Source organism: Calonectris borealis, chromosome 15 (genome assembly GCF_964195595.1).
Source record: "Calonectris borealis chromosome 15, bCalBor7.hap1.2, whole genome shotgun sequence".
Lineage (NCBI taxonomy): Eukaryota > Metazoa > Chordata > Aves > Procellariiformes > Procellariidae > Calonectris > Calonectris borealis.
In genome coordinates, this window is record NC_134326.1 from 4,239,250 (window position 1) to 4,251,660 (window position 12,411).

The 12,411-nt window shown below is 38.7% G+C and overlaps 1 protein-coding gene across 7 annotated transcripts in view; it reads left to right on the forward strand.

Moving 5' to 3' along the window:
* FBXW11 (F-box and WD repeat domain containing 11) overlaps window positions 1–12,411 on the forward strand; it is a 78,255-nt gene that overhangs the window by 26,046 nt on the left and 39,798 nt on the right. The window lies entirely within an intron of this gene.

The following is a 12,411-nucleotide window of genomic DNA, read 5'->3' on the forward strand; positions in this document are numbered from 1 at the left end:
TCTGTCAAGTGTGGAAGAAGTGGTACAGCAGAGAAGGAAGGAACTATAACCAAAACCTTTTACTACTTTGCATAATATTTCTATGGCAAGATAGTCATGTTTGCAAAGTCCCACTATGGAAAGGCATTACTTTGTGGGAGGTCTCCCAGTGCTGCGGACAAGTGGATTTTACAGATACTTCAGAAGTTTGAATGGACTTTGTTGCCCTAGAGAAATAATACAGGTTGTCTTCATCCCAGCCTTTTCACTTACTTTGTAAGTATTGAATTCTGTTCAGTGGCATTGCACTGGTGTTTTTAGAAACTCTCAACTGTTGAAACTGAACTCTGCTTTTTAATTCTTACGTGTGTTTTGCATTCCTCAAGTTCACATGCAATTTTTGATGCAATTATTAAGCCAGGCTTTAGGGATTATCCAAACTACACTTCTAACCTGTTTTTTTTTGCATCCATTCTACTTTTTTATATTATTTTTGAATAAATAAACTGCTAAATATTTACTTTAAAGTATATGAATGCAAGTATCTTTTGGCATGTCTATGGACACTTCAGCTGTTTTTCCTTGCATGTTGTAACTGATAAATCTTGAATGTCATTGTACTAAATGGATTAGGCTGTTAGAGTTTAAATTTTCTAGAAAATACAAAAAATCTAAATGAAATTTAAAAAAAAAACCTAATGAATGAAAGTGGCCTTTAAAGTTCTCTCCATGAGTTATTCAGTAGCTAATAATTAATGCCCTACTTGAAAAATGACTTAAACAAGGATCAAGTGAAGATATCTTTGAAGTCATATATATGTTTGCAGAATTTGAATGCACACTTGAACTTTGAAAACCATAATGCTTTTACCTGCTTTTGAAGGTACTTGAACTAGAGAATTTATTCAAGGCATATAATACCGAAAAAATATTTACTGTAGTGTTACAGGAATCCATGTACAGTTCTGTGCACTTAAGCTCAGGTTGTTAGAGGAAATGTAATCTGAAAGTCTCAAGCTTATGTGTAAGTACATGTTTTGGGAAAAATGATAAGAATTAGGCCAAATGCCTTTGAATTCAGTACCTGAATAGTAAAAATGCAGGATGCCTGCTGCTAAGTGATTGTCATCACGCTACTGTAGAGACTTTTATGTTGTCCTGCAGTATCTATTAAACTCTTTTTGAGCCCTGCTAACTTCAAAGTTGTCCTTCAGTGCAGTTTGTCAGAAGCAAAAGCGCCTTCAGATTACGGATCAGGCCACGGAAACCATAGCTGGCACTTTGTATAATGCTATCCTTTTGTTCAGAAGTAAAAGCAACATACAGCAGTTTTCCTATTGAAGTGACATCAAACCCAACTGTCTTCAGGAAGTACGGAGATGATTGCTGGCATGCTGCGACGGTCACAGCTTTGGTTTCAGGGCTTCGTTGCACGATATGTTGGTTTCAGCTGTCCCCTGCCTTTTCAATCCGCTGCCCCGTGCAGCAGCTTGCCACCTTTCATTTACACCAGTACAAGATGGTGTGCTGTAAAGTAAGTCACTGATGTGATACAGATTAAAAATAATCTTCCAAAAAGAGGAACCTGAGGCATTGGGCAACTGTTCCTCCCGTTCTCAAATCCTTTTCTGTAGAGTCTTATAATGATGTGCTTTTTGTATTAATCAGCTGTAACTTGAAGTTGTAGGGAGAAGTGGTGCTGGCCTTACAGGTCAGGAGCATTTAGACATCCATTATATAAATCATGTGAAATCTAAATTATGCAATTGCACATTCCTTTTAATAGCTCGAATGCAGAGTGTCTGGCTAACCCCAGGCAAGGCTGAGTGGATATTTGAAAAAATGATTTGGGTATTTTTTTACATCTTGTGTTACTGAAGGCTTCTTTCTTTAGCTGAAGTTAGTCCACAGCCTTTTTTGAGATAAGGTGTTCTCCAGGCTTTTGGTTGCTTGGATATCAGCAATTATAAAAACACACTGAAATTGTGTATAAGCAAAAGATTGTGTTTCAGACAATTAGTGAGTGATTAGGATTTCCTGAATAGTTATGGTGGATTGATACAGTTTCACGAGTTGCAAATCTGGAATACGTTGCCATACATCTTTGGAGGAAAAAACTGAACTTAAAACAGCATGGGATCCTTTCGTGGAGTAGCTGACTTGTTTTAGGCCGTAGTTTTATTGAATATTTCATTGTAGTGGCTACTTTTTCTGTTTCTTTTGTGTGCAAATACGTTCTATTTTGCAAAAGACAAATAATGGAGAGTTACTGCAATTTTATTGTTTCAGGCTCCTCAGTGTTTTTGAGTAACCTATTTATAACTTTTGCAGAAAAAGTTTGTATAGAAACCTCTTCAAAATCTGATTAACGTTTTGCTGATCCTTGGAGAAGAGCAAAAACCAAAGAATGAGAATAAATTCTGATGTAGTTCTGTTGGCCAGGGAAAGCAAGGAGGGATGTAGAGAAGAAGTGCCAGAACCTGGTCTTAGAAAAATTAGAGAAAATACATAGGTATGCTTGGAGAAAAGTATTGAACGTTTAATTGAAGCTTGTAACTTCTTTTGAATCTCCAAACCTAGTGTATTAGTATTTAATGCCAGTGAATTTGTGGCTGTGGGCTTGTAGTTTTTTTGGAGTTGCTTATTTTTAAACTATTCTTTAGTTATGTGTGCTTCCATATGTGGTATTTGTGTTTGTTGCTTAGCCACTTTTCTCAAGCTGGAAGCACATATCCGCTGCTTCTCTTCCTTCTGTTCCTTTTTATTGTTTTGCTTGAGGGTTAAAGGGCTGCAGATCTGTTCTGGATCTTAGGGGAAGAAAAAGGTAGTAAGCAGTAGTGCATGCGTTAAGCGGTAGTGGATACGAGAAAAACATTGATCAGGTTTTGAAAAAATGGCTTAATGACCTGGATCTTTAACTGGCTGCAGTGTCTGTATTTCTGATGCCCATTAATGTCCCGTCCTTCATACAGCTTTTTAGACACCTTCGTGTTGAGGGTTGTGCCTGTCTTCTGTCTGGCACGTTGAGGTAACTAAATTTGGACAGAGCTGGTTCCACATGGAGCCAGCAGCAGAGATCTGAACCTAAATTCCCTCTGGGAATCTAGGAATAACCCTTGAAGTATTTTAACTTTGCACCAGGCAACCAAGTTGCAAATGTAGTTAATCTTAACTTAGGCTAATTTATTTTTGATGAATCAAAGTCATCTAATTATTACCTTAGGCTGAAATTTGCTTCTGGGATGTTACTTATCCTACCTTTAATCTGAAATACTGTTAACGGGCTTATTAATTGTGTAGGGGAGAGCGGTATGTTTTCTGCCTTGTTTACCCATGAACATAATGCAGAGAAAAATGTACAACTTGCAATGCTGGTAAAAAAGCTGCACAGTGTGAAGTGTAATTTGAATTTTACCTTGCACCTGACTTGGGGTGTCCACACAGTGCCAACACTTTTGGAAATGATACTCCATTTGAACTACTTGGCTTGTAGGAGGTGTGTGCAAGCTGGTTCAGGGCTTTGAAACGGAGTGCTAATGTAGAAATAGTGTGTTGTAGGGATGCATCAGTTAGCTGTATAATGTCTTGGCTGCTATGGAGTCCTTGAAGTCAGCTGCTGTTTATGTGCTTAAATTCCTTGGTTAAAGTGGTTCTGATGGAGGTACTAATTTGAGCAGTCAGCAGTGAAATGAAACTTTCTAAATAGTTTGCTTTCCTTTTTCAAGTCCTATAAATGAACAGATGAGTGAATGTGAAGAGGTTTCTTTGCATCTGCTCTGGAAGGAAGAAAAGTTATTATAATCTTGACCCAGTATTTTCCCCTCAAGTTTTCATTTGTGATGTTTTCTTTATATGGGAAAGAAAAGCTAAAGGGGCTCTTTACTAGGTATTGAGACAGTTTCTCAGGTAGTAAATACTACTTAATGTTTCCAGTATACAAAAAAAAAAAAAAGCTTGACATATGTAATCCTCCTAACTGCCTGACAAAATCCAGTTATTTAGGGTAGCTTTTGGTATCGTTGTAGATGCAAATGGTCTGAACAAATATGTAGTGCAGGACAAGTGTCTGTGATGCAGTGGAAGCTCTGAAAACTTGTTGCATTTACTTAGTAGTTTCAACGCGTTCACTGTGTAGGTAACGCGATTTAAAGTTTCCCTTGAGTCTTAAATGTACAGAGGAAAAACTGTTTTGCTTCATGATGCATTAAGATTAGAAGTGCAAATAGGTTCTATCTAAATAGGTTTATTTGGAAAATTAATTAGGTGAGCCATTAGCAATATTGTTAGTGCAAAAACAATAATAGTAATTGTAGCTGAGAACTTGAGGTAACTTCTCTTAATTAAAAAAAAATAAAAAGAAAACCAGTACCTTGCTCTTAGTGTCCATGTATCTTTCTACAGCCAGTTTGTCATAGACATATTTCTGATGTTCTGATGTACACATTTTACTGTTAAAATTATTATTTTGCAGGCAGAAAGGATTTCTCTTTTGGGGTATTCGCACTCTTGAGTTGTGAAAGTTAATTCAGAAATGTTTTAGGAAAAGTGATTGCAACCATTTGCAGCGATATCAATGATAAGCCTAATGACTGCTTTAATATACTATTTAAGCATTGAGATTTTTCTGTTCTGGGCAAGAATGTGGAGTGCTGATGTACTGCACACATCCAGTATCTGCCAAGAAAGGCTGAGTGACCACATAGTAAAAGGCATGAACAGAGACAGCTGAAAAACAAGCAATACTTGTAAGCTGAAGGTATAATTAAACCTCCTATTAGGCTGGGAAAGGGCTGCAGAGCCCAGCTGGTTAGGAAATAAAGCCAGTTTTCATCTGAAGTAAGACGTGATCAGTAAGCCTCAGGTGGAGCATTGCAGTAAGACTTGCTGGCTGCCCCTTACTGCTGGATGCTCTTTCACAACCTAAGATTTTTTTTTATTATTATTGATTCAAATTCTTTCAACTCCCAGCTTGAGCTGAGCAAGCAGGAACCGTGGAAAATGTTACAGCAAGGCTTAATGTAGCCCCCAAACCTTGCCTAGCTGAATTTAAAACTGCATTTGCCATTTTTTTAAGTAAACTGATTCTGCATAAAACTGGTACTTTCAGTTTTGAGGGGCAGGTGTAGAGAAAGTGATTAAAATACATATATATATTTGGGGCTCAACATATTTATATTCAGCAAAATAGTTTGCATGATGTGCAAGTTTTGCAAGCCTTCATGGTTTGGTACTCAGAATGGTGCAGGGATGAGTCATCAAATTGCTACAATTACACAATTCAGTACTCATTGTCCTTGTAAATACAACATATTAATATAGGATGGATACAGGCAGGTTTTGATTACTGACTCTTTACTCCAGACACTCAGAAAATTAAATGAGAGTTAGGGTGTGTTTGAAACAGTTACGCAAGGACTATGTTAGACGTGATCCCGCAGTACCTGTTGAGGTAAGCCCGCCCCTAGGAAGTAATAAGCTGTTACATATTTACAAAAAAAAGCCCCAACCATGGAGAACTTGCATTGGCTGATGGATCAAAAGCATCCTCCCCATCTAATTTTAGAAACTATACCTGCTGCTGAAAACACTGGATGTCTCTTGGGATTGCAGTAGTTGTATTTTTTTTCTGGTGATGTCTGTTTGCTGAGTGGAAATACAGGCATGCTTGAAAATAGCTGGTAATTTGGACAGAAGTCGCGTTATTTTTTTCTTATTACATCCTAAATTGACTGTTAGTTTAATCAGTGAATAATTTTTTTTTATATTAACCTTTATGAGAATCTGTATTACACTGTTTCTAAAGTTCTAAAAGCCAGCAGGATAATTTTGCTGTTATGGTCCTTTCTTCATCGGCAGTTGTGCTTTGCAGGTTGGGGTATGAATTACCGAGTCAGCTGCTCCGCTGGGTGGTTTCAGACTGCCGTTTGTGCATACAACTGCCTATTAAAAGGATCACCAAAAACTTTGCATTGGAGTCGGAGCCCTTGCTTAGTGTTTCGTGGAATTGGATCAGAATTGTAATTCTGAACTGCTGACCATTTTCGTGTATAATTTCATTTTAAAAACAAGTTACCTGGTTTAGTCCTCTGTGGACACAGCCCACACTGATCTGACTTCTGAGATTAACTTCATGTTAAGTTAGACATACTGAATATTAAGAGATATGCAGTTCTGTATTTACAGAAGATCAGCAAATTAATTTTGTAATGAGGTTAAGGTGAAGACTGATACTTGAGAAACAAAGTTAAAATAGTGGTACTAATTGCCAGTCATCAAAGCATTAGTGATTAAACAAGATAACCTGTTTAGTATCTGCTTGTATTCTTTTGAACCTGCAAAAATAATTGTTCTGGAACATTTAGATGAAGAATGACTTGAGATTTTCTTTCTCTGAGCAGAGAGACAGGAGCAGGCAACTATTGCTTTTTGGGGATTTACTGATCTGGACAAAACTTCCTTAAAAGTAGGCCCTTGAGAGGTGACGAACTGGGTATGTAAAAGCATTAGGTATCTTTTAAAAACATCACATCTACAACTTGTGGTCAAACTGTGGTGTTTGTTTTTAGAGACTTTAAACACAAACTGGATAACTGTCTGCTGGGACTGAATTTACCCTATCTTCCTGTAAACTTCTCGGTGGTTAGTCAGAAGCCAAATAAAAATGAGGCCTTATTTTCAGTATGAGGGTTTTTTTCTAATTTTGCCTTCAGCTGTTGGATCTTTGTAGACTCTTTTAGTATTTCAAGTATATTTTTGTTTGAACTTCCAGCAATAACTACACTAAAATAAAACCTGGCAACTGGGAGAATAGCTAGCTAGGTAAGAAATGAAGCATATTGAGCTTGATTTGTGCAGATCCCTAGTGCTTACATAAATAGTTTAATTCAAGCTGAAATAAGCAGTTACTAATACAGATGTCAAATATAGACATGTCCATGGTCAGCAGACTTAACTTTCAAGTTAGAATCATAGACTGTCTCAAGTTGGAAGGGATCCATAAGGATCATCGTCCAACTCCCAGCTCCTCGCACGACTACCTAAGACTAAATCAAGTTTAACTTGATGAACCTTAGAGCTTTGTTTTCAAAGTGCTTAATAGTGACTGTGGACAGTGGATTGAGTTTATCTACCATCCAATATTTTCAGAAACTCTTTATTTGGAAAATCATTTGGGGGCTCTATTTTCTACTTTTCTCAAGGGATTATTTTTTTTTTCCACCCTGCATAAAGGTATGATTATCTCACTAAATCTAAAAAAAAAAAAAAAAAAAAAAAAGGTGTATTTTATCTTGTTACATAACTAATGGAGAAATATTGCAAGGAACCATTTTCTATAGGCAACATGAGTGACGTTAAACCCATAGCAGGAGGTATGTTTTTGGTGGTGCTATCTTCTTTGTAAAGTCAAACATCTTTATTGCCCAGATTTGAATAACTGTCCATAAATTTGTACGCTTACTCCTTTGATACGGGAATCTTTTATGTCATTCCTCTGTATATAGCCTATGGCTAAGCTTATGAAGAAATTTTTTGAAGTGATGAATCTTTGCAGTGGTTAGGATAAGCACACTTTGTCAGTGACCACCCGTTTCTGACCTGGCACTTGGAAGCACTGTAGCATTTTCGCATTTCTTTGCAGACTGGTATATACAGATTTTGAGGGATGTGATAAGTAAGGGATTTGGTCCTTGCAGTGAGAAGAATTGATTCACGTCTTGTGCAGTTTAAGTTAGTGGTTCTCCAACTTCGTTTAGTATTTGTGCTACAGTATATTTTTATTAAGAGTTTCTCAGTAGTTAAAAGAAGAAAACCCCTTCCTATCCCTGGTCAAGTATCAAGATGTTGTTAATAAACACTGTTTAACAGGTTCCTAGATTAGAAAATGGTGACCATTACATCCTAAGGAGAGGCTTGCATTCATTTTGAAATGCTTTAAACCATGCAGGGTTTTCTGGCTATATTAAAAGCAGGGAGCCATGAGGGACACATGCTCATCGCTTTTAGATGTAAAGATGGTTACCCAGCTTTCTTCCTTACTGATGTGGTCCAGTTGTCACATAGAACGGTGGATTCCTCTCCTCCTCTGGGTGAATGTGTAATTAATACCTTCAGCAATCCTTGTGCTGGCAGAGCTGGTTTCAGAAGGCAATTTGAGTATACAGAGCTCGAGCTTAATCTGCTGTGTTTGACTTCAAGATATCCAAGTATGTATTAGTTATTTTTTATCATTTCTTCAACTTCTCTAAAGTCAGATGTAGATGTGATTTGCTAAAGGAGATCAGAGCCTGTTTAGCTCAACTGTTTTGATTAGTTTTGCTTATTTTGTAATTTTAAGCGAAATTTCCTGGTATCTTTTCCAGTGAGTGGGAATTTTCTCAAAAATTAGATTTTTAAAGACTTAGCTTGATCTTTAACTCAGATCAGAATTACTGGTGTAGTCTCAAGGGTAGAGGGAAATAGAAGTTCTTGTTTTCTATCACTTTCCCTTTCATTATAGCCGAAGATACAATAATTGAAGACTGCTATTCTTTTTTTCAAGGTGACACAGCTATTCTTTAGTTTTATCCATCCATCCTTCTTATCCTGTGAATCCATTCTTTGGTAAGGAAAAGTTTCTCATTGAAGAAACATAGCAATGTTGTCTGCCTTGCTAGGTGCTACTGCTGCTACTTGTGTGTCTTGTCCCAGTTCCCAGGATTACTGCTATCGCTATAATTGCTCTCTCGATACTGGAACTAAAACTGGGTTAAAGAACAAAGCTGCACCATGCTGTTTCTCTTCAGAGTTAATTAAGTGACTAAAGGCACTCCCAAGTCCTGAAGCATGGTGCGAACCTAAGCGTTACTTGCCTGTAGCTAACACAAATCTGGTAGAAATCTGGTTAGCCTGTACAGGTTTGATAGATTTCTGCCAGAAAAGATGCAGCTTGTTTTCATATATCTGATGAATGAGATGAGCCTTGCAGGCTGAGTGCCGTTCGTCTACAGAAGAACTTAGGTGCTTTTGCACCTAATGTCATACAATCATACACATGTGGAACTATTACGCTTGAGACGCCAGCTTTAGTTGCTATCGGGTATCTAAGGATCTTAATTGAAACGGTGATTTATGAAGTTTTATAATAACTACAAAATTTTTTGCCTTTGGGGATCATCCATAGTTGTTTTTATTTTGGAAGCTTTTCATAATCTCCAAAGGAATTGAGCTTTATGTAATTATGCTGCTTGTCAGTACCTCTTTCTCCCCAAGTAACTTTTGAACCTGCTTGCCATGTTCATCTGCATCTTACGGAAATCCCAAAGATTTGAGGTATTGTGGAGCAGAAAGACTAAAGAAGGCTTGAAGTTACTGCAGAACTAGGCGAGGAATGTGGTATGCAAATATTCAGGAAACAAACTTTTAAAATTCCACAGCTTGTAGAGCAATTTGTAAATTTTACTGCCATTGCTGGTTTTGCCATTAGTGAAAATAAACTCAGAAGCTTTCTTCAGTGTGACTTTATTCAGTTGGGTTATAACAACTATAAGGCAACAGAAAATATCTATGCTTAGAGCCATTGTTATCACTTCGCTGTTGCTGCCATTCCCAGTAGGGGATGGAGAGCGCTTATTCCAGGCTGACTAATTAAGGAATGACAGCTGGTTGGAAATATCATTCTACTTTTGCAAGAGCTGTGAGCAACTTAACAAGAATTTCTGGAAAAAATGAACTTATAAACAGGATTAATTGACAATATTTAGAAGCTACGCTTCCACTGTGAGAAGCTGCTAGGCTCTTGTGGTTGTGGCGGTAAAAAATCAAGCCTGTTCTTTCAGAGTCTGCGAGTGCAGGTCAGTTGTGTTGCGGGGGTTCGTGGCCTTGCCAGAGCAACTGAACGAGAGGTCATCGTTTGCACCAGGTCTTGATGCTGTTCAGCAGCAGAGCTGCAGCGAAATGGAGTGGAGTCCGTGTTAAGTCCACTTTAAAGCTGCTTGGGAAAACTGCGGAGGCGGCCAGCATGGTAGCTTTGTGTAGAGGGTGGGTGGGGTAAACAACAAGGTACAGGTTGAGAGAAGGGAACAACATGAAGGGAAGAGTTGAACTTGTAGATGCCTATCTTCCTTCTTGCACAAGAGCTGGAGGCCTTCCTGAGCAAGGACTAGTGACACCAGCTGTTAGGAATTTTGAAATTCTTCTTTTGCCAAGTGCTGTGGATGTACAGGACAGATTAGAGTTGTCTAATTGCTTCTTCCAGACAACAGGACAGGATCCACCCGGTCATCTTTTAGTCGTCAGTTAGCAGGCTTAAGTGCTTTAGAGACACATTAGAGTCTGTGTACAATGTGTAAAATCCATTGAGTTAGGATGTATGTGATCTGGGAAATAACCCCAGAAATTAAGTGTTTAAGACACAAGTAGAGAGAATTTATTAGGAAGAGAAGACATAATAGGGAAAACAAGCTATGTATTTGGGGGTAGAAAGAACCCTCAAGCTCTAAAATATAGTAAGAAAATGTGGAGTGAGTGTAGGATGGGAAGAGAGAGAAAAAGCAATGAACACTGTATTACATACCATTAAATTAACGCAGCTACCTACTTCCCAATTAAATACATAAATGCAATGTTAAATTTCCAGCCTGAAAATCAGTCCATGTAGTCTGCCCTCACATTCACGGCCCAGATGGTGAGAGGTCATGGAGGTATCTCTCAGCAGCAGTACTGCCTGTGCCAGGTTGCCCATTTGTGGATCTAAGACACTGCCCTCTTAGCCAAGACTGTGCTCTGATGCTCTGAAGGAAGAGGGACAAGTGGAGAGGGGCAGGAGAAATGCAGTTGTCCTACTTCTCCCTTTTATCAGGGGACATGCCAAGGATGTAGCATCTCCTTAAAGTCTGCTACCCAGTTTTCTTTACCTAGGCAGCAGCAGAGGCACAGCAGAATTGAGTAGATGCACACCGAAGACAAAAACTTGCTCTGCAATCAATAGCCTAGTGTGGAAGTCTCATCATTTTGGTGAAGTTCGTGTTCTTGCATGTTTTGTGTTACGGTGCTGCTCTGCTATAGTTTTATTCTACGTTCCTAGAATGAAAAGGTGTAACGTTTAGGAGACATTTCTTAGCCTATATCCCAGGGAGTTAGCAGTGATCTCTGAGATGTTTCCCAGTAAAGGAGCCAAAGAAAGGAATGGCAGAGTCTCGCCGTGACCTACCGAAGGAAAGTTAGGTTGGGACTAAATTGATGTAATGTGGGATTTCTGCTGAATATGCTGACCCAAGCCATCCATGTTTGATATTCTCAGTGAGAGTTCCTGTTCCTTGCTCTTAGCTCATAGGATCAATGCATGTATTTATCCTTCAACTACAAAAGGGGATGAGATGTTCCTTGCTCATTTAAGCACATAGTAATTGAAAACACTGTTAACAACGTATAATGACTGTAGTGAGTATTTCTACACATTCAAATTTAAAATAACCCCTGTGTAATTCCCTGGAGTAATGTTTGCTGGTGTGGGCCAGTTGGGTACCAGTAAGTCGACGGCTGATTTCTGCTCCCTCTTGTGGCACCGTGCGGTGGGAGAGCATCATTCGCCCATCGTTTGCACATCAGTGATAGTGCTGGTTACGAACAGGGTGTAGTTATGAATAAGTGGAATGGCCTTCAAAAGACTCTAATTTTGAAAATGTGGAAAGCGTGGTTTACTTTTCCAGTGTCAGTGTTGTGTGTATGTCCAGAAACACTAAAATATATGTATCCGTGGAGTAACACAAAACCTTTACTGCCTATGTCCATTTTTTGATTCCTCCCTAGCCGCCTCCTGGGCTTGTATTTGTCATTGTTACGTGCATCGTAACCAGATAGACTTGAGTTTTCCCATCATGCGGTGAACGTAGTTTTCATAATGTAATCTTTTGTCTGTGTTGCATGTTTTTTCATACCTAACTGCAATGCAGAAGAGGGTTCAAGGTAAACTTCAGACAAAGCACTGTAGTCAGGTGGTGGAGGAAGGCTTGCCTGTAGGAGTAATGCTGTTAATTTTTCAAGTTTTCTGGTTTTGGCGCGGTCCATCCCTTATGCAAGAAAGTGGAGGACATGAAGCGGTGAATGCTTTCAAGGTGGAATTGTGTTTTGAGTGGGGGTTGGATGTCGTTGTTAAGGGGTTAATCCATAATCTGTGATGGCAAGAGTAAAGGAATTGTGTGATTTATTCCATCATGTGTTTTACTTGAATGCGTTGTTCCTCTTTCTGTTGAGACAGCTGATAGAGGGGAAGAAGGCTGAAATAAATACAGACAACGTTTTAAGACATTCAGTGTTTCATGATAGCCCTCTGCCAGTTAGCCAGTGTCTCCTGGGCATGAATAATGGGGAGGACAGGGTTGGTGGGAAGCTAAATGAGCAGTAATTGCCTAGGTTTGGGGTACCAATGAGTAGGTAGAAATAGATGGTAATTGT